This window comes from Vicia villosa, unplaced genomic scaffold (assembly GCF_029867415.1).
Source record: "Vicia villosa cultivar HV-30 ecotype Madison, WI unplaced genomic scaffold, Vvil1.0 ctg.000352F_1_1_1, whole genome shotgun sequence".
In the NCBI taxonomy this organism is placed as follows: Eukaryota; Viridiplantae; Streptophyta; class Magnoliopsida; order Fabales; family Fabaceae; genus Vicia; species Vicia villosa.
This window is the reverse complement of record NW_026705158.1, coordinates 763,416-786,711: the sequence shown is the minus strand read 5'-3', so window position 1 is coordinate 786,711 and position 23,296 is coordinate 763,416.

Sequence of the window (23,296 nt, the reverse complement as noted above, 5' to 3'; positions counted from 1 at the left end):
GTTAGGTTTTATTATAAATAGCATACTAGTCTCTCATCATTGCTAAGTTGCAAATCCTAATTTAGGGTGAGAGAGGTTATTTGTTATTCTTGTAAACTTGTAATCTTGTTCTAAGAGAAAGTAAAAGAATAACAGTTATAACCAATTATTGTGTTCCTCTTCTTCCTTGTCCTTTATTCTTCTTTGGTTTATACTTTGTTCTTGGCATTGAATTCACAACACAGGAAATGCACGATGACAATTTTCAAAGATCGAAGCATGAAGACTCACATTATTCATAATATTTGTGCTTATGATAATGTGATACCTTCGTTCAAAATTGTTTCAATTGCCCATAAAATCAAGGATATTAAATGAGAATCTCCACCGAAGGGATGGGTCAAGATCAATGTGGATGGAGCCAGTAATAATTGTGGCTATGTTGGGTGTTGAGGTATTGTTAGAGGAGTTGAAGGGGAGTGGCTTGGAGGTTTTTCGAAAGAGATAGGCATTTGTAGTGCTTATATTGCGGAATTGTGGAGTATTTTTTAAGGCATCCAGTTTGCCCACAAGCTGGGATTTCATAAGAGTATAATTGAAACAGATTTCAAGCAAGTTATTAATGATATAAATAGCAAAGATCTAAGTTACACAATGGGCAGACCGCTAATATCCAAAATTCGATTGTTTCAACAACAGGTCAAAGAGATTACTCTTTAGCATTACTATCGGGAGGCAAATATGTGCGCAGACGCGTTAGCTAAACATGGAATTAATCTTCCGGAAAAATTCTTACAATTTGATTCGTGTCCTACTTTTCTTAGAAAATTTATTTGGGAAGTCTATTCCCCATCTAATCTTGTTGTAGTTGTTTTTTTTTCTTTGGGCTTCAGGCCCTTCCTTTTTCAAAAAAAAATTTAATGCATTCATGTATATTTTATTGCTAAATCATAATTTAATAATTCAAATTTAAATATTATTTCAAATTTATATAAAATAAAAATTATTTAAGTTAAAATTTTAATCATTAAGTCTTAATTCGACGATAAAAAAATGCGGAATGCATGAATATGATAACAAAGATGCTACTTTAACATCAATTTTTACACCTAAATTATATTTCGCTGCTTACCAATATGGTAAGCAGTAAAATATTATAATAATAAATAATTTAAAAAAAATAATGATAGTATTAAAAAGAAGAAAATAAATGTTTTTAAACTGAGTCTATATAATTTGTTTTTTTTTTTTTAATTTTGAAAGATATATACAATTATAAACCGTTGATTTTTAAAAACAATAATATTAGTCAAAAGATAAAAATCTTTCTAATTAAGTGAACATAATTAATTTTTGTAAAATCTATGAAAATCATAAAATAAATAAATCATGTTTGATGATTTAAAAATAATATTATTAATCTAAGAGCACTTGAATTCGATGGTAAAATAGATCTCTTGTGTTAAATTTTTTTGAAGGAGAATTTTGCCACTCATTGTGGTCCTTCTATCCAGCACGAGAGATTAGTCTATGTAGTTGTACACGTAAGATATCAGTTTTCAAAAATAACAATATTATTTAACAAAAGAAAAATAAATAAATCTTTACAAACAAAAAGTCTTAGAGTCTATTTGGTAAGGCCATAAAAAGAGCTTTTAGCTTTTAGTTTTTCAGCTCATATAAATAAAATAGCTCTGTTTGGTAAGTGTTTTTAGCTTTTAACTTTTAGTTTTTTTACTAGCTTTTGTCTTTTTTTTAAAAAGCTATTTGAAGTAGCTTTTGAGCTTGTAACTTTTAACTTGTGACTTTTTCTTCCATTTATATCCTTATTAATTTAACAAAAAAAACTATTTTTATCCTTTGATATATATTATGATTCAATGTTTAATATTTTTTTTAATCTTTAATGTTTTTAATAACATATAAAGTATACAATAAATTTTAAAATAGTGTTGATAATTCTCAAGTTAGTGAAACGTAATCGAAGAATCAATGAGATTAACCGAGACGAAGAAAATTAAAATTTTGTTATATTTTTATGGTATAATGTTAAATAATAAACTTATTTTTATCATTAATTTTGATTAATTTAACTGCATTCAAATTTCATGTATTTGTTACATTTATTTATATAATTTATATACAAATTTAGAATATTTTGATGTTTCTTAAATTTTTCACATATATTAAAATTGCTTTAAAATTGCTTTGTAAGTTTGTATTAATATATTTATTTTTATCAAATATAAATTAATTTAATAATATAATATGATAAGATAAATAAATCATAAATTTCTGAATAAGAATGTCCTTTTGTGTCATTTTGTATCTATCAGCTAGTGTAACAGCTAATTTACCAAACACTCAAATTAAGTTATCAACTATCAGTCATCAGCTACCAGCTATCAGTCACCAGCTACCAGCTACTTTTACCAAACATAGCGTTATAAATACCTATAGTAAATTAAAAAGTGAATGGTTGATTTAATTATTTATAAAATTTGAATTTGAAAACAATAATAAAAGTAGCTACTTTTATTTATAACAAAAATAATAATGGTTCGTTCTAGGAAAAATAATATATAAAAGTAATTAATTAATTTTTATAGATTTTTGTCATTTATTGTTGTCCTTCTATTCGACTCTCGGGATTAATTTCTACAATTACGTGCCATCTTTAAAAATAACCATGTTATTTAAAAGAGGAAAAATAATATTTATCAATAAATATATTATAAATACATATAATTAATTAAAAATTGAATGGTCGATTTATATATTTATAGAATTTGAATTTGAAAAAAAAAAAGAATAACTAGTTTTATTTTATAAAAAAAATAATACTAGTAGCTTTTAGAAAGAATAAAATATAAAAGTAGCTAATTAATTCTTTATCATCTTAAAAAGATTGGAGAGCTTTGCCATTCAACGTGTTCATAAAAATCCGCAGTTGCACGTAGAAGATACTTGATTTTTAAAAATAACATTATTTAAGGAAAATAAATAAATTGTTAAGAATAAAAAATCATATAAATACTTGTAATAAATAAAAAAATTAATGGTTGATTAATTTAATTATAGAACTTGAATTTGAAAACCATACTATGAATAACTAGTTTTATTTATAAAAAAATTATTGGTAGCTTCTTTTTTTAATGAATGGGGCTTCAAAAGAGAAAAGGGTCTCAACTTATGGTGGAAATAGGTCGGACTGATAAGAAGGGCCTACATGCTAGCCTATATAGGTTTAGGCCAAATCACACAATTTTTTTATATAGAAAAAGTTTAAGCTTTTTTATAAGTTAGTTTAGTTAAAAATGTTAGGTCTCAGACTCCAAAAAAAGTCTTTTACGCCTATCAGGCCGGCATATTTAAATAAATATGGATAATTTTTTATTATCATTATGTTATGTTTTGTACTTTGAATTAAAATTCATAAATAAAACTTGAGTATCTTGAAGAACTTGTGAAAATAAGATGAAAATACTCGATGGACATTATTTTCATAAATTCTCTTAAACAAATAGTCTCACAGAACTTATGCTAATAGGTAAGTTAAAATAAGTCAATACAAATAAATTTTTAGTCTCTTAGTTTTTTAGTTAGTTAATCTATTTAAATATTATTTTAATTGCTTATATACATATGTCTAAAATAAATAGGCTTTTATGTAGGCTAACCAACCTTCGAAAAGGCTAGACTCGAGCCTAAAAATAAGCCTACGACACGCTACAAGTCAGACTTAGGCTTCGATTTTTTTTACAGACCGGACTCAGGCATGGCAAAGTCTAATTTGCCTCAGCCTATTTCCACCCCTAGTCACAACAAACCCTCTAAAAATATAACAAAACCTAAAATTAAGAAGGCCTAATTTCTAGAAAAAGTCAAATATCAAAGTAATTAATTAATTTTTATTAGTCTAAAAAAATAGGAAAGCTTTGCCACTCATCGTTGTCCCTCTACTCGACTTGAAGGATTAGTCTATGTAATTGCACGCAGAAGATATCTGATTTCTAAAAATAACAATAATATTATTTGAAAGAAGGAAAAAAATTTATGAATAAAATATCTTATAAATATCTATAATAAATTAAAATGTAATAGTTGGTTGATTGATTTATTTATAAGAGTTTAATGGTAATGCACTGACAGTGTAAAAGATTTACACTGTCATTCAATAAAAATATGTCATTCTACAATGTCATCTCATTAATTTAAAAATAAAAGTACGACTTGGTAGGATACGGTCGTGATTGGTTGATAGTATACAACTTTTCTACACGTCAGTGCGTGCATGACCCTTTTCTCTATTTATAAAATTTGAATTTGAAAATAATATTAAGAATAACTAGTTTTACTTTAAAAAAAATAATACTAGTAGCTTCTAGAAAAAATAAAATATGAAAGTAATTATTGTCCCTGAAAAGTTAAATTTTGTTTGGTTTCAATTCTAAACATAAAATTTGCATATTTTTTGCCTTTTTTATTCTACACATTTAAATTTGGGAAAAAAGGAAATGCACCCACTGTGTAAAGTATTTTTACACTGTCAACCAATGAGAGACATGCATCAGAATAAAACTCATTTTTAATTTTAAAAAATTGTAATTACATGGCAAATTAAAGCATTTTAATTGATTGTATGTGTAAAACTGATTTATACTGACAGTACACTATCTTTAAACTCTTTTAATTTTAGGACTAAAATAAAATAATTTTAAAATTTAGAATAGTTTCAAAAAAATTACAATAAAAAGTAGAACAAGTTATAAGGACTAAAAGATTATTATTATTATTATTATTATTATTATTATTATTATTATTATTATTATTATTATTATTATTATTATTATTATTAAAGTCTTATTTTTAATATAAAGAATTATAAATGTTAATGAAAAATATTTTCAAAAAATTTACATTATTATATATTTTAAGAATATAAGTTTATAAAAATATTCCCAATCAATAGGGCTGTTCAAATAAATCCATAAATCCAAAAATTGAATCGAACTGGCGATCCAAATCGAGCTGAAATTAAAATAACAAAACTGCTATGTTTAATTATGCACAAATAATTTTAGAACCAAACCATAACTAAATTCGAACCGAATTGAAACTTAACTCAAACCGAACCATATTTTAAAATAAAAAAAAATACTTAAAACAAGTTTAAAAAAATTTTAAAAATTGAAAAATAGCTTTACGGGTCAATATTTTCTTTGATAAACGGTTTCGTTTGGAAAAAAGTAAGTTCGGAATTTCAAAATAGTATACAAAATTTTAAAATAGTATACTAAACCAATAATTTTGGTTCAATTCGATTCATAGTAAATTAAAACAGTTTAATTCAGTTTGAGTGAATTTTTATTCTGATTTAATTCGATTCGATTCAATTTTTCTCATGAGTTAGTCCCATGAAAAAAAATCATTACACGTCAATATATAAAAATTTATTATAAATAAAAGTTTATTATATATAAAAAGTAATTAAATTTGCACATGATTCTTACAATATTCATTGCACATCATATTATGAATACTTTGAAATGTGTATAAATAAGTACATAGGGTTCAAACGTTATTAAAAATAATAATATAGTGGAGAACCATTTCAGTTATCATGGAATCTGTTTTGAGGATGATTTTGAAGTTTCTGGTGTTGGTAATTGCTTTTACAAGCACTACTGCTGAAGGTGTATCAAACATAGGCACTCAAAATCCCCCATGCGTGCCGTGCATGATCCCTATATTTAATTATTGTTGTCGCCCTCCTTCTCCTCTTAAGACTAAGAGTACTGTTGCTGGAGGCGTATCAAACACAGGCGTTAAAAACGTTGACGCTCCATGCTTGCCATGCAGCGTAGACCCTATTATAAACCTATGTTGTCCCCCTCCTCCTCCTCCTCCTAAGAGTGCTATAAAGCCTTAAAACTTTACAGCTCTTATGTTGATTTTTTTTTGCAATAATCTATTAGTGCTTGAGATAAATCTTTAAAGCATTTATTATGTATGAAATAAAATATTGTTGTTTCCTTGAAAATAAGGATTTAGCAATGTGTGTTTTAGTAATTTTATTCTTGTACAAATTTATTTGCGCAAGACTTTTATGCATTTTTTAACGTCTTCAGAGTACTATTTTTCAGTAGGATTGTTCAAAATAAACCATGAATAATTGATTGGAGTTAAAATAATTGAACTATTACTGATGGATAGTGAATCAAATTTATATTTTATTAACGGTTCAAAAACCAAACTGTCATCTATAACAATATATAACGATAATAGGAAAAAAGAAAAAACTTATGTTTCTATTGGTAAAAAGAGCTATGAGAGAGAAAGCGTCTTTTGCTCTCTCTTCTCTAGCTTTTTCGGTTCAACGTTTTTGGTCATTCACCAATATTCATTTACTTTTCTTTGTTGCTGGTTTTATCATGGAGTGGAATAGAGTTGGTCGCAGGGGTTTTAGGCATGTGGTGGTGAAATGGGATGTCTTTCCCTTTGGTGGCATGCAGGTGGGCGTTAAGGCGGTGATTTCTTCCTTCTACTTTTCGCAATTCCCGGATAGATCTAGAGCTGAAGATTTATTCAAGCTTTTTGGTTGTTTGGGAGATGTCGTGGAGGTTGTTATCCCACCAAAAAGAAACAAGTTTGGCAAACGTTTTGGTTTTGCTAGGTTTAAAGGTGTTGTTGAGGAGGAAAGGTTGTTGGCGGTAAAATTAGATAATATTCTGATCGATGGTAAGAAAATCTATGCAAATCAACCCAGATTTGATAGAGGGGAGGATAGAAGAGGTGTGGAGAGCAGGAAGAGAAACTTTGACACTCAGGTGAAGACGGGAGGGAGGTCCAATGAATCATCGGTTGGTGGGAAGGTTAACTTTGTTAAGGGGGGCAAATCCTATGCGTCTGCAGCTTCAAACGGAGGGAAGATTGAGGTAGGTTCTAATGTTGATTCCGGTCTGCAACAACCTGTCATCTCTTTTTCTTCCAACGAGGAGTGTAGATTGAGGTGGAAGAAGGCTTACGTGGGGGAAGTTCTCTTTTCCGGAGAGACATATAACATTCAGACGCATTTGGAGATTGAAGGTTTTTTCTTGGTCAAAGTGTTTCCGATGGGGGCAAACCTATGTGTGTTAGAGGAGATGGAGGAAGGAGTGATTCAAGAACTAATTAGAGAAGGGTCTACTTGGTGGAAGCAATGGTTTTGCATGATAAGACCTTGGAAGGAATCAGATATAGATGTTGAAAGGGTTATGTGGATTAGAGTCCATGGTATACCGTGTCATGCCTGGTGTTCGGACTTTTTTGAAATTCTTGCAAACAGGTTGGGTGTATTTGTGTGTGTGGATGAGAACACTTCCTCGGGAGGCAATTTGGACATGGCTAGGATGTTGATAAGAGTTCCGTTTAGTTTCAAGCTTCAAGAGAAGATGAAGGTTTCCATTGATGGAGTGGAGTACTTTTTGGTCCTTAGAGAAGACACGTACGGACCGGTTCGTAATGTCAAAAAGGTGTTTCCTTCTATGAGCTCTATACCATCGTCTACAGATAGCGTTAGTGTCTTCTCTTTGCTGGCAGAAGAGGAGGAGTCAGACGGCCTCGGTGGTGATACTAAGCTTACGGCGGCAGCCGTTGAAGATGTAGTGGAAGAGATGGGTCATAAGGGGGTGGAGGTTTTCGAGGCAGGGGATGTGGTTCACGAGGAAAGATTTCTGCTTTTAGAGGTTTGTGCAGAGAAGGATAAAAGTTTGGTTAAGGATGGTGGAGTTTTGCAGGACAAAGACCTTTCTTGTTTCGACGAAGCATTGAAGAAAGCGTGGGAGACGAAAGATCACTATGAAAATTTCATAAGTAACTCTGACCCTATTTCTTTTGAGTCTACATCTGTACCTATTGTACGGGAAGCCGGGGATGATCAACAGGTGGTTGCAGAGGTTTCTCTCTCCCCTATTAATGAGGATATCAACGTGGCATAAAAAAGGGGTTATTTGGTGGGAAATGTTTCTAAAGTGAAAAAGCTGGCAGAGGTGTGTGGCCCATTAAAGCATTCGGTTCTTAGACCCAATATCAAAAAAACTAAAAAGAAAAGGGAGGTTTTTAATAATAAAGAAGGTGTTCCTAAGGGCCCACCAAAGGGTGCTATTCATTTGCGTTTCCAGGAGAATGAAGTAATGGTTTCGGGAGAGCTTCTTAGTTCTCAACAGTGTTCAGATTTACCGGCTGAATCGGATATTTGCAGATGTAATCAAAGAATTCTGATGAATTTTTATTTATCTGGGGAGAGTAAATTGCAAAAGTTTATTACTGGTTTGGGTGTGGTAGGAGGAGACCAAAGGAGGGAAGCAAAGGATAGTCTGAAGAAATTGAAGTTACTGGAAGAAGTTTCTAAGGAGTATAAGGAGGGAAGGGAGGAGTCAAAAAACAAGCTAAAATGATCATAGGAACCTATAACATCAGGGGGGGAGGCAGCTTGTTAAAGAGAATGAGAATTGGTAAATTAATTAGAAAAGAGAAAGCAGACGTAATGCTAATTCAAGAAACAAAATTAAAGGAGTTTTTGGATTCTTCTGTTTCTTGCTTATGGGGTAATAAGGATTTTGATTTTTCTTTCAAGGGAGACGAAGGTTTATCGGGAGGGATGCTAACGGTTTAGAATAGTAAGACGGTTACGGCTCTTTTCTCTTTCTGTGGCAAAGGTTTTCTCGGGAACAAAGTCTCTTGGAAAGGAGGTATTTATTACATTATTAATGTTTATTCTTCGTGTTCTTTAGGTGATAAGAGGGACTTGTGGTCTCAATTATTGTCTTTGAAACGTATTTACTTAGATGAAGAGTGGATTGTTGGTCGAGATTTTAATGCAGTTAAAAGGAGGAGTGAGCGAGTGGGTAGAGTTGGTGGTAGGAGTAATGTGGAATGGAGGGAGTTCTCTAAGTTTATTTAGGAGAGTGGTTTAATGGATGTGCCTTGTAAAGGGAAGAAGTTTAGTTGGTTTAGTGGAGATGGTAAATCTAAGAGTAGGCTTGACAGATTTCTTGTGGAGGATTCCTTGGTGTCGTCTTGGGGTGTGGTGGGACAATTGATTGGTCTTAGGGATATATCGGACCATTGCCCGGTTTGGTTGATGTCGGAAAAGGAGGATTGGGGGCCGAAACCTTTTAAATTTAATAATGAATGGTTTTTGGATAAGAAATTCATAGATTTTGTTGAAAAAGAGTGGAGGGGTTGGAGGTGGTCGGAAGAAGGGATTTTGTTCTTAAAGAAAAGTTTAGGCTTATTAAAGATAAGTTAAGATGGTGGAATAAGCATGTTTTTGGCAAGTATGATTTGGAGGTGGAGGAAGGGGTGGGTGTTCTAAATGCGTCAAATGATAGTGAGAGTTGGGATGAGGAGGAAATTGAGTTAAAAAAGAAGGCTAGTAAGAAAATTTGGTTGAATTTAAAAATAAAGGAGAATGTGTTAATCCAAAAGGCTAGATTGAGGTGGGTGAACGATGGTGATAATAATAGCAAGTTCTTTCATCGCACTATGAAGGAAAGCAGGAGATGGAATCACATTGGCTCTATCAATTATAATGGTGGGATTCTGTCGTCGGTGAAGGAGGTTAAGGAGGCGGTTAAAGTGCACTTTGAGAACAAATTTAAGGAAGATTGTGTGATTAGACCTTTGTTAGATGGTGTTCATATAAGATCTTTGAGTAGGGAGGATTGTCTTGAGCTCGAGGTTCCTTTCTTGGAAGCGGAAGTTAAGGAGGCGGTGTGGAGTTGTGATGGGGCGAAGAGTCCGGGTCCTGACGGATTCAAGTTTCTCTTTATTAGGAGATGTTGGTCTTTCTTGAAAAGTGATGTGATGTTGTGTTTGAATGACTTCTTTAATGGAGCCCTCTTATCAAAGTCTATTACTTCTTTTTTTCTTTCGCTTATACCGAAATCTTCCAATCCTTCAAGCCTTGAGGATTATCGGCCCATTTGTTTGATTGGTTGTATTCATAAAATTTTATCTAAGCTTTTGGCCGGTAGAATTAAGAGGAGTCTTTCGTCTATTATATCCGATTGTCAAAGTGCTTTTATTCCGGGTAGAAACATGTTAGATGGTGTGCTTGTGGCAAATGAATTAGTGGATTATTCTTTGAAAGAAGGCAAGGATTGTCTCCTTTTTAAAGTTGATTTCGAAAAAGCGTACGATAAAGTTAGTTGGAACTTTTTGAGGTACATGATGAGGAGGATGGGGTATGGGGATAGGTGGATGAGGTGGATGGAGGCTTTGGTTTTCACTAGTAAGATGTCGGTGCTTGTTAACGGTAGTCCTACTACGGAATTCGGCGTTGAAAGGGGTTTACGTCAAGGGGATCCTATTTCTCCTTTTCTTTTCGTTATCGTGGCAGAGGGATTGAAGTGTCTAATTAACAAGGTGGTGGAGAATGGGGATTATGTGGGGTGCAATTTGAATGGTAAATGCTTTATCGACGTTTTACAATTTGCGGACGACACTTTATTGGTAGGAGATGGAAGTTGGAAGCATCTTTGGGTCATCAAGTCGGTTTTGAAAGGTTTTGAATTGGTTTCGGGTCTTGGTATTAATTACCATAAAAGTAAAATTATTGGTTTTAATATTAATGTTCATTTAATGGATGTGGCAACTTCTTTTCTTGCTTGTAGGACAGAGGAGAAAGAGTTTAAATTCCTTGGAATCATGATTGATTCTAATCCTAGAAGGATCTCTTCTTGGAAACCGCTTTTGAATAATTATAGGAAAAAATTGAATTCTTGGAAAGGGAGGTTTCTTAGCTTTGGTGGGAGAATCACGCTTTTAAAGTCGGTGTTGAGTAGTTTATCCATTTTCACTCTATCTTTCTTTAAAGCTCCTAAGAAGATAATTAGTGAGATTAATAAATTGCAAAGTAATTTCTTGTGGGGGGGGGGAGAAAAGGAAAATCCATTGGGTTAGTTGGAAAGAGGTTTGTTTGCCTTTAGAAAAAGGAGGGCTTGGTTTGAGGAGTATAGAAGAATTCAACATTTCGCTTCTTTTGAAATGGAATTGGAGGATCTTGAATGATAATAATTCTTTATGGTATCGGGCTTTAAAGGCTAAATATGTGGATGTTAAGTTGAAGGCTTTGGTTGGAGAGTCAAAACTTAAGTCTTCGGAAAGGAGGTCGATGTGGTGGTCAGATATTATGTCTCTAAAAAGACATTTGCCGGAAGATTTCTTTGCTAATAATATTAAGTTTGAAGTGGGGTGTGGGCATTCGGTCCCTTTTTGACATGCCGCTTGGTTAGAGATGGGAATTCTTAAACACGTTTCTCCGACTTTGTTTAATTCTTCTCTTTTGCAGGATGTCGCTATAGCCGGTATGGGAGGATGGGTGTTAGGCGATTGGAAGTGGGGTGACCTTGGGGTGTACACCGGGGCTGATCCGGAGCTGACAGCGCTGCTGCCCCTGTTTTTGCAGCAACTGCCAGCGGTTTTTCCCATGGTGGCTAGGCCGGATTCGGCCATTTGGCGGCTGGAGGATTCCGGTTTTTATTCTGTGGCCTCTTGTTTTAATGCAATGCGTAAGTTATCCTCTCCGTTTGGTCCGGTTAATCGTTACGATTTCATTTTGTCCTTAATTTGGAAGGTGGAGGTGCCACTTAAAGTGAAAGCATTTGGGTGGAGATGTTTTAAGTATAAGATTCCGACAAGAAATGCGCTTATAAACCGAGGTATTGCTTTATCTTCTTCGAATCTTGTTTGTGTGCTTTGTGAAGAGGTTAACAAAAATGTTCCTCATTTATTGTTGGATTGTCGGATAGCCGAAGCGATTTGGTATAATATGGTCGTTTGGATAGGAATGGATCTTGTAAAACCTAATGATGTTATGGAGAGTTTTTGGAATTGGAGTAGTTTTTGTCACAAAAAGAAAGTGCGGAGAGGCAAGGAGGGATGCATTTGGTTGGCAATTGTGTGGAGCCTTTGGCTTAATAGGAATGACATTATCTTCAAAAATTCCACTTGTAATGTTAATGATTTGGTTTGGTCTTGTAAGTTGCTAGTTTGGAGATGGTCCTTTGTAGGGAAAATTAATCACCCAAATTGCAACTTCTATGAGTTTTGCAAAACTCCTTTGTATTACTTAAGTTAGTTTCAAGTTGGTGGTTTTTTTTTGTTTCGGCGGTCTCCGCCTTTTATAACCGAGTTTGTAGAACTTTTGTTCTCTTTTAATATAACTTGCTTACAAAAAAAATATATAACAATAATAGGTTTATTTGGGCTGGTCTATTTTTCTTCCAAAATTATCCTTTAATTTTTTATATATTTACTAGGAAACCACAAATAAAAACTATACCTAGAGGTTACAAAGTATAACTTTTGAAATATTTACTAGGAACCCACCTACAATAACTACCTAGAGGTTACAAGGCCTATGAAACTGCTACCATTTAAATTCAACGATAACTACAGCATAATACAAAAAAGAAGTGAGCATTTTGATGGTGTGATTGTTTTCTTAATGCAACCATAAACACTAATAACTACTGCTGACAGAATCCTTCTTCTCTCTTGGTTATGTTTTCAAACATTCTTTCAAATCCATATTTATATATTCATTAACTTTGCTTTATAAACATTGTCATTCTTTATGTGTTCTACTCAACTTAATTTTCACAAATATGATTCGAAAATGATAATTGATATTTATTTTTTGGAATAAGATACTATGAATTCTACCAAGAGTAAGTGAATATGTTTATTTAGATAATTAATTCATGGAAGTTTTTTCTATAACTAATACATGGGTGTTTCTATCAATAAAGTATTGTTAGTGCAATAGAGCATACTCATAAACATGTTTTGAACACACTTAGAAAATGCATGACTTGACTTATGGCATTTTCTCCCATTATTATGTACTTTCTTAATTTATTATTTTTATTTTTTCTCCAATTGTGACATACATTTTGAATCTATTATATTTACTAATTTTTCTCGATGTTCAACCATATCCTAATATTATAATTTCACCTTTTTATAATTTTTATATTTATTACCAATCAATTTTTCACATTTTCAATAAATTGATACAACAGGGTTTAAAATTATATAAAATTGAGTGGTGGAACTAAAAAAACATTTTTATCATCCAAGAAATCAAGAATAATTATATATGTAAAAAAAGTATCAATTGTAAGTTATACTTATACTTATTAACCAAAGAAATGTGTGGGGAAACATTATCTTCACTCTCTTGATCACTTTACTGCATGATACTTTTTGTTTGTACCGTTTATACTTTGAATTGGTGAAAGAAGACATCATTTATATTCTTATTATTGACTCACATTCTTTTATTTTTTTCATTTTAATTTTTATGATTCTACATTTTAAGTTTCATGATTTTTTATCATCAGGAAACACAAAGATGAGGAAGGCAGTCTATATCTATAAATACATACCTATAATTGACACTCTTTATAATTTTTTCTCTATTGTTTTTACATTTCTTAGTTCTTTTAATATAATTTGAAATTAAGTTACTTTTTTTTTTGTTAATACTCTATATTTATGTTGTTCAGGGTTTGTGTTGTATTGTATACATTTCTCAGTTTTGAGTGATGTTGAGCCTTTTCAGTTTTGAGTTGATTACTATTGTTAACAAATCAAATGTAAATAATTAAATCCTATGCAATTAAAACATGTATAATGTATCTCATATTCCATAAATATAGATATCCTATAAAAAAATTCGAGTGGGTGAGAGGAGAGAGGGGGACGAAGGGAGGGAAAGAGGGGGAGAGATAGATAGAGAGAGGGGGTAGAATTAAAATAAGAGGACAAAAAATAAACAAGTAAAAAACACATATAAACACATATGACAAAGTTTATTACACAAGTAGTGTAAGTTAAAAACAAAATTAAATGAAAATATCCTTTTATTATTCTTAAGGCGATCTACAATAAAAATCTCATAAAAGACTTTTACATATTTATACATTTCAGTGTGTATTTCAAAAAGGACAGACAAACATAAAAGTGTGTGTTTCAAAATTTATTCCTCAAATAATTTAAATTGAAATTAAAAACAAATAAAAACTACCTTTTATATTTTGACCCGTGTGCCCAATTAAAAAAGCGGATAAACGGTCCTTCTATCCAGCACGAGAGATTAGTCTATGTAGTTCTACATAGAAGATATTGGTTTTTAAAAATAACAATATTATTTAACAAAAGAAAAATAAATAAATCTTTACAAACAAAAAGTCTTATAAATACCTATAATAAGTTAAAAAGTGAATGGTTGATTTAATTATTTATAAAATTTGAATTTGAAAACAATAATAAGAGTAACTACTTTTATTTATAACAAAAATAATAATGGTAGGTTCTAGGAAAAATAATATATAAAAGTAATTAATTAATTTTTTATTAGCCTATAAAAAAATTAAAGAGTTTTGTCATTTATTATTGTCCTTCTATTCGACTCTAAGGATTAGTTTCTACAAGTGCGTGTTAAATTTATTCGATTTTTAAAAATAACCATGTTATTTAAAAGAAAAAAAATAATATTTATGAATAAATATATTATAAATACATATAATTAATTAAAAATTGAATGGTTGATTATTTTTTTGACAGAATTTGAATTTGAAAAAAAAAATAGAAAGAATAACTAGTTTTATTTTATAAAAAAATAATACTGGTAGCTTTTAGAAAGAATAAAATATAAATGTAGCTAATTAATTCTTTATCATCTTAAAAAGATTGGAGAGCTTTGCCACTCAACGTGTTCATCAAAACCCGCAGTTGCACGCGGAAGAAGTATCTTGATTTTTAAAAATAACATTATTTTAAGGAAAATAAATAAATTGTTAGGAATAAAAAATCATATAAATACTTGTAATAAATAAAAAATTTAATGGTTTATTCATTTAATTGTATAGAACTTGAATTTGAAAACCATACTATGAATAACTAGTTTTATTTATAAAAAAAATTATTGGTAGCTTCTTATTTAATGAATGAGGCTTTAAAAGAGAGAAGGGTCTCAATTTGGTGTGGAAATAGGTCAGACTGATAAGAAGACCTACAGGCTAGCCTGCATAGGTTCAAGTCAAATCACCAATTTTTTTTATATAGAAGATGTTTAGTGTTTTTTATAAGTCAGTTTAGTTAAAAAGGTTAGGTCTCAGACCCCAAAAAAAGTCTTTTACGCCCATCAGACCGACATATTTAAATAAATATGGATAATTTTTTATTATCATTATGTTATGTTTTATATTTTGAATTAAAATACATAAATAAAACTTGAGTCTCTTGAAGAACTTGTGAAAATAAGATGAAAATACTCTATGAACATTATTTTCATAAGTTCTTTTAAACATTAGTCTCACATAACTTATGCTAATAAGTAAGTTAAAATAAGCCAATACAAATAAATTTTTAGTCTCTTGGTTTTTTAGTTAGTTAGTCTATTTAAATATTATTTTAATTACTTATTTACATATGTCTAAAACAAATAGGTTTCTATGTAGGCTAACCAGACATTCGAAAAGGCCAGACTCTGACCTAAAAATAAGTCTACGACAGACTACAAGTCACACTTAGGCTTCGAGTTTTTTTACAGACTATTTCCACCCCTAGTCACAAAAATCCTCTAAAAAATAACAAAACCTAAAATTAAGAAGGCCTAATTTCAAGAAAAAGTAAAATATAAAAGTAATTCATTAATTTTTATTAGCCTAAAAAATAGGAGAGCTTTGCCACATATCGTAGTCCCTCTATTTAGTAGCGGAGCCAGAAATTTTAGGAAGTTTGAGAAAAATTTTACACCTATTTTTTACTAATTTTACACACTGTTTTCTACTAATTTTATCCTTAATTTTGTCTAAAAATTTTGCCCTTAATTTTGTCCAAAATATTTACACCCTATTTTTATTAATTTTGTCCTTAATTTTGTCTAAAAATTACTAATTTTGCTCCTGGTGTTGTCTAAAAATCAACTATTAGATTGAGAGTATACAACGAAAAGAGGGCTTGAGCCCGGGCGCGTGCCCGGACTCGCTGGACTAGCTCCGTCCCTGCCTCTATTCGACTTAAATGATTAGTCTATGTAGTTGTACGCAGAAGATATCTGATTTCTAAAAATAACAATAATATTATTTGAAAGAAGGAAAAAACGTTTATGAATAAAATATTTTGTAAATATCTATAATAAATTAAAAAGTATTAGTTGGTTGATTGATTTATTTGTAAAATTTGAATTTGAAAATAATATTAAGTTGAATTACTAATTTATAAAAAAATTGTAAAAAGTATTATAGGTTTATTTATAAAATAATAATACTAGTAGCTTCTAGAAAAAATAAAATATAATAGTAATTATTGTCCCTGAAAAGTTGAATTTTGTTTGGTTTCAATTCTAAAGATAAAATTTGCAGATTTTTTGCGTATTTTTTTCTACAAATTTTAATTTTAGGACTAAAACTAAAATGATTTTAATATTCAGAATAGTTTCTAAAAAATTATAATAAAAGGTAGAACAAATTATAAGGACTAAAAGATTATTATTATTATTATTATTAAAGTCTTATTTTTAATATAAAGAATTATAAGAATATAAGTTTATAAAAATATTCTCAATCAACAGGGCTATTCAAATAAATCCAAAAACTGAATCAAACTATCGATCCAAATCGAACTGAAATTAAAATAATCAAATTAAATTATTATGTTTGATTATGCACAAATCATTTTAGAACAGAACCATAACTGAATCCAAACCGAACTAAAATTGAACCCGAACCGAACCAAAATTTAAAATGAAAAATACTTAAAACAAATTTTAAAAATATTAAAAAATTGAAAAATAACTTTACGGGTCAGTTCGGAATTTCAAAATAGTATATCAAATTTCAAAATAGTATATTAAACCAATAATTTTGGTTCAATTCGATTCATAGTAAATTGAAACAGTTTAGTTCAGTTTGAGTGAATTTTTATTCTGATTTAATTCGACTCGATTCAATTTTTCTCATGAGTTGTCTCATGAAAAAAAAGCATTACACGTCATAAATAAAAATTTATTATATATAAAAAGTAATTAAATTTGCACATGATTCTTACAATATTCACTGCACATCATATTATGAACACTTTGAAATGTGTATAAATAAGTACATAGGGTTCAAACGTTGTTAAAAAAAATAATATAGTGGAGAACTATTTCAGTTATCATGGAATCTGTTTTGAGGATGATTTTGAAGTTTCTGGTGTTGGTATTTGCTTTTACAAGTACTAAGGCTGGAGGTGTATCAAACATAGGCACTCAAAATCACCCATGCGTGCCCTGCATGATCCCTATATTTAATTATTGTTGTCGCCCTCCTTCTTCTCCTCTTAAGAGTACTGTTGCTGGAGGTGTATCAAACCCAGGCGTTCAAAACGCTGACGCTCCATGCTTGCCATGCTTAAACCCTAGAAAAAAAGAATGTTGTCCCCCTCCTGAGAGTGCTATAAAGCCTTAAAACTTTACAGCTCTTATGTTGATCTTTTTGCAATAATCTATTAGTGCTTGAGATAAATCTTTAAAGCTTTTATGTATGAAATAAAATATTATTATTTCCTTGTAACCTCTGGTTAAGCTGGAAGAGATCCTTGTCATCTCACCCAAGTGCTCTTGGGTTATATGCGATTTTTTAACGTGTTCACTAGTACTATTCATGAGTAGGACTGTTCAAAATAAATTATGAATTGAATTGAATGTCAAAGTGAACTTAGCTCAAGTTAAAAATAACTTAACTATGGTTAGTGAACAACATTTATATTTTATTAACGTTCAAGAATCCAACCTTTATGCAATCAACCAATTTCAAATTAATTCCGAATCGGACAAGTTATAAAATTATTTTTCTTAAAATAAAATGTTTTTTTAAATTAAAAAAGTTATATTTTATTTAAATAAAAAATATTTTTTGTTCAAAAAAAATTAATTTTTACGAAAATAATGAGTTGATTTTTCCAAAAGATAAACGTCGATTTTTTCTGAAAATAAAAAAAAAAACTGACTTTTTAGCCGAAAATTAAAAAAATCATTTTTTTCGAAAATAAAAAAAAATTAATTTTTCAAAAAATAAAAACGTCAATTTTTGCTAAAAAAAATCAATTTTTTTTCAAAAATATAAAAAAATAGATTTTTCCGAAATAAATAATATTAAATTTTTCAAAAATAAAAAATTTGATTTTTTTCCGAAATAACTCGATTTTTCCTAATAAAATAAATATCGTTTATGATCTGAACCACAATTTATCAAATTGTTCAATAACTAAATCGAATCATAGTTAATCAAACTGAACCATGATTAATCGAACCGAACCACAATTAACTAACCATTATTTTCATATGATATTAGTTGATTATGTTGAAACTTTGTTTAGGGTTAAATAAATGGTTAAATGTGTTGTAAAAATAAGAAATTTTAAAATCACCTTTATATAAGTATAAATTTAATAATATATATTTAAGAATAGTCTTTATAATCAAATAAAATTTTAAAGAGTGATTTGAATTTTTTGAATATTAGTAAAAATATATTTATCAATTTTTATTTTTCCAAAAAAATTTTAATCATCAAACTAATATCTAAATATTAATTCTATGTTTAAAAAATGCTTCGGTGATGCCTCAAAATAGAGTTAGTTGACATCATAATGAAATAATTTTTTTTTTAAAAAAGTATTTTTACAAAAAATAAATTATTTTTTATGATTTGATAATGATAAAAAAAACAAAAAATAAATATTTAATTAAAGCTAAATTGCAATAAATAAATAAATAAATAAATAAAAATAATGCACAAGCATTCATTCTAATTTAGTGCTAATGTTTTAGTTCCACATAGATGATACATTATATAAACAAAATTAAATACTTAAAATAAATTTATCTTTTGTTGTGTGCTAAAATATGTGATTGTGACATATTAAATTAGAATTATACTATTTTATTTTAAATTGACTGAAAAATAATAATAGTAGTTTATGTCACATTTCATAAAAGGTTATGTCATTAATTTATTCTTTAATCATAGCTTTTGTATTTATTAAATTTAATCTTATTAATTAATAATTAATTCTTATTTATCATGAATAGGAAATATAAAAAAAAATTGATGACAGATAAAATAGAAAAAGTCACTCATACTTATAAAAAAATATGTTAAATTTGTAGATTTATTACCAATAAAATATATGTTAAATGTGTAGATTTATTATCAATAATATATATGTTAAATGTGTAGATTTATTACCAATAATATATATATATATATATATATATATATATATATATATATATATATATATATATATATATATATATATATATATATATATATATATATATATATATATATATATATATATAGGGGACGACTCAAGTGAGAACACTTGGTTAATATGAGAAATGAGAACAATGAATCACGACCATTAAATTTGATTTTGTTGATTTTAATGGACTGGATTGGTTTCTCTTTCTATGTTGATTTAAAATAAATATTAAGGATCATAGAAAGAGAAACAAATTCAGTCCATTAAAATCAACAAAATCAAAATTTAATAGTCGTGATTCATTGTTCTCATTTCTCATAATAACCAAGTGTTCTCACTTGAGTCGTCCCATATATATATATATATATATATATATATATATATATATATATATATATATATATATATATATATATATATATATATATATATATATATATATATATATATAAGGGACGACTCAAGTGAGAACACTTGGTTATTATGAGAAATGAGAACACTTGGACTATTAAATTTTGATTTGTTGATTTTAATGGACTAGATTGGTTTCTCTTTCTATGATCCTTATAATATTCATTTTAAATCAACATAGAAAAAGAAACCAATTCAGTTCATTAAAATCAACAAATCAAAATTTAATGGATATATATATATATATATATATATATATATATATATATATATATATAGAGGAGGGATCAAATTACACCCGAAGAGTTACACCACGAGTTACACTCGTTCAATAACTACATCTCGAAATAATATTTTTTAAATTCAACCGTTGGATTGAAACATAATATCATATAGATCATTCCTATAAAGTCTGAGCTTAATCTATAATGATTTACTATGTCATTGAATAACATCAAAATTAACGTTATATGAAAGCTCATTTTGACGTTAATCTTTGGATATCTTGATGATATAGTAAATCATTATAGATTAAGCTCAAACTTTATAGGTATGATCTATATGATATTATGTTTCAATCCAACGGTTGAATTTAAAAAATATTATTTCGAGATGTAGTTATTGAACGAGTGTAACTCGTGGTGTAACTCTTCGGGTGTAATTTGATCCCTCCTCATATATATATATAGGGAGCATATCAAGTGAGAGCATTTTTAAATGAGAGATGAGAGGAATAAATATCAACCTTTAGATTCATCAAGAGAGAGAATGTTAATACATTAATGTGGCTATTAATTTCTCTCTCTTGATGAATCTAAAGGTTGATATTTATTCCTCTCATCCTCTCATTTAAAATTGCTCTCACTTGATATGCTCCCTATATATATATACACTGTCAACCAATCACAACCATGTATCTAATTAAAACACAATTTTAATTTAAAAAAACTAATATGACATGGCAAGTGTAAGCATTTTGATTGGATATATGTGTAAAGTTTGTTTACACTGTCACTGCACTACCTTTAAACTCATATATATATATATATATATATATATATATATATATATATATATATATATATATATATATATATATATATATATATATATATATATATATAGGGGACGACTCAAGAGAGAACAATGAATCCTAACCATTAAATTTTGATTTGTTGATTTTAATGAACTAGATTGGTTTCTCTTTCTATGTTGATTTAAAATGAATATTAAGGATTATAGAAAGAGAAATCAATCAAATCGATTAAAATCAACAAATCAAAATTTAATAGTCCAAGTGTTCTCATTTCTCATAATAACCAAGTGTTCTCACTTTAGTCGTCTCACATATATATATATATATATATATATATATATATATATATATATATATATATATATATATATATATATATATATATATATATATAGGGGACGACTCAAGTGAGAACACTTGGTTATTATGAGAAATGAGAACAATGAATCACGACCATTAAATTTTGATTTTGTTGATTTTAATGGACTAGATTGGTTTCTATTTCTATTTTGATTTAAAATAAATATTAAGGATCATAGAAAAATAAACCAATCCAATCCATTAAAATCAATAAAATCAAAATTTAATGGTCGTGATTTATTGTTCTCATTTCTCATAATAACCAAGTGTTCTCACTTGAGTCGTCCCATGTATATATATATATATATATATATATATAGGGGACGACTCAAGTGAGAACACTTGGTTATTATGAGAAATGAGGGGACGACTCAAGTGAGAACACTTGGTTATTATGAGAAATGAGAACAATGAATCACGACCATTAAATTTTGATTTTGTTGATTTTAATGGACTGGATTGGTTTCTCTTTCTATGATCCTTAATATTTATTTTAAATCAACATAGAAAGAGAAACCAATCCAGTCCATTAAAATCAACAAAATCAAAATTTAATGGTCGTGATTCATTGTTCTCATTTCTCATAATAACTAAGTGTTCTCACTTGAGTCGTCCCCATATATATATATATATATATATATATATATATATATATATATATATATATATATATATATATATATATATATATATATATATATATATATATATATATTTATTGGGGTCTTGTTAGAAATTTAACTATTTATTAATTACATGTGACTTGAATAATAGGTATCCCTTAATCAATCATAGTAAAGTATAAATGAGAGCAAAATACATGAGAGCGCACGCGCGCACATAAAAAACACACACACTTTTATATATATATATATATATATATATATATATATATATATATATATATATATATATATATATATATATATATATATATATATATATTTATATATATATATATATATATATATATATTTATTGGGGTCTTGTTAGAAATTTAACTATTTATTAATTACATGTGACTTGAATAATAGGTATCCCTTAATCAATCATAGTAAAGTATAAATGAGAGCAAAATACATGAGAGCGCACGCGCGCACATAAAAAACACACACACTTATATATATATATATATATATATATATATATATATATATATATATATATATATATATATATATATATATATATATATATATATATATGTTCGGGTATAAATATAACTATTGATCTGTTACATATGACTTGATTAATAGCTCACCCATAATAAATCACCCATAATAGACATTAGAATTGTTTATCATTCTTTTACTCCTTTTAGTATATCTTTTCTTATTAAAAAACAAGAATGCTAATTCGTTCAAACGTTGTATTAATAATTTTCATTTAAAAATAGGAAACTGATCGTGGCAAGGTATTTCAACAATGGTTATGGTTCTAGATTCTCTACACCACTCAACTCATCCTTTAACACACCTCGTGACATTGACGGCCACAAATCTCACACATTATCAACAGATGGTGGAAACATGGTACAAAGGATAAGTGTCTTTGGTCAAGGCAATGGAACAACAAAGGGTGGTTCACCGAAAGCGAGAGTTGTGTCTTACAAAGTTTGTTGGCCTCTAGTTATTGATGGCGAGTGCTTTGATGAAGACATACTTGCGTGTTTTGATATGGCTATCCACAATGGTGTTGATGTTTTGTTTGTGTCATTGGTTGGAGCTGCTTCTAACTTTTCATATGATAGTATTGCTATCGTTTCCGTCCATGCTTCTATGAAGGGTATTAATGTCTGCTCTACTCGCAATACTGGACCTTATGAAGCTGTTGTAGGAAATCAAGCTCCATGATATATTACAGTTGTTGTTAGCAATATGGAAAGATATTTCCCTAGTTATATTGTTCTTGGTAACCATTTGACCTTAAAGGTTTGTCTCTTTTTCTAGACAATGCGTTACTTTTATGTCCAATTTTTTACATTAGTATTAAATTGAACATATTCAACGATTTCACACATTAAAGCAGTTAGTTTATCGATGGAGTGACTCAAGACTGGTCCAATGATCAGCAAATGTAATACTTTTTATTGAAATTATTACATGGACGTAATTTCACATATTCAACAATCGTTCTACTTTTATACTGAAATTATTACAAGAATTTGGTGACTCAAAATAATCTTGTTTGCTTCAAATGAAGGGA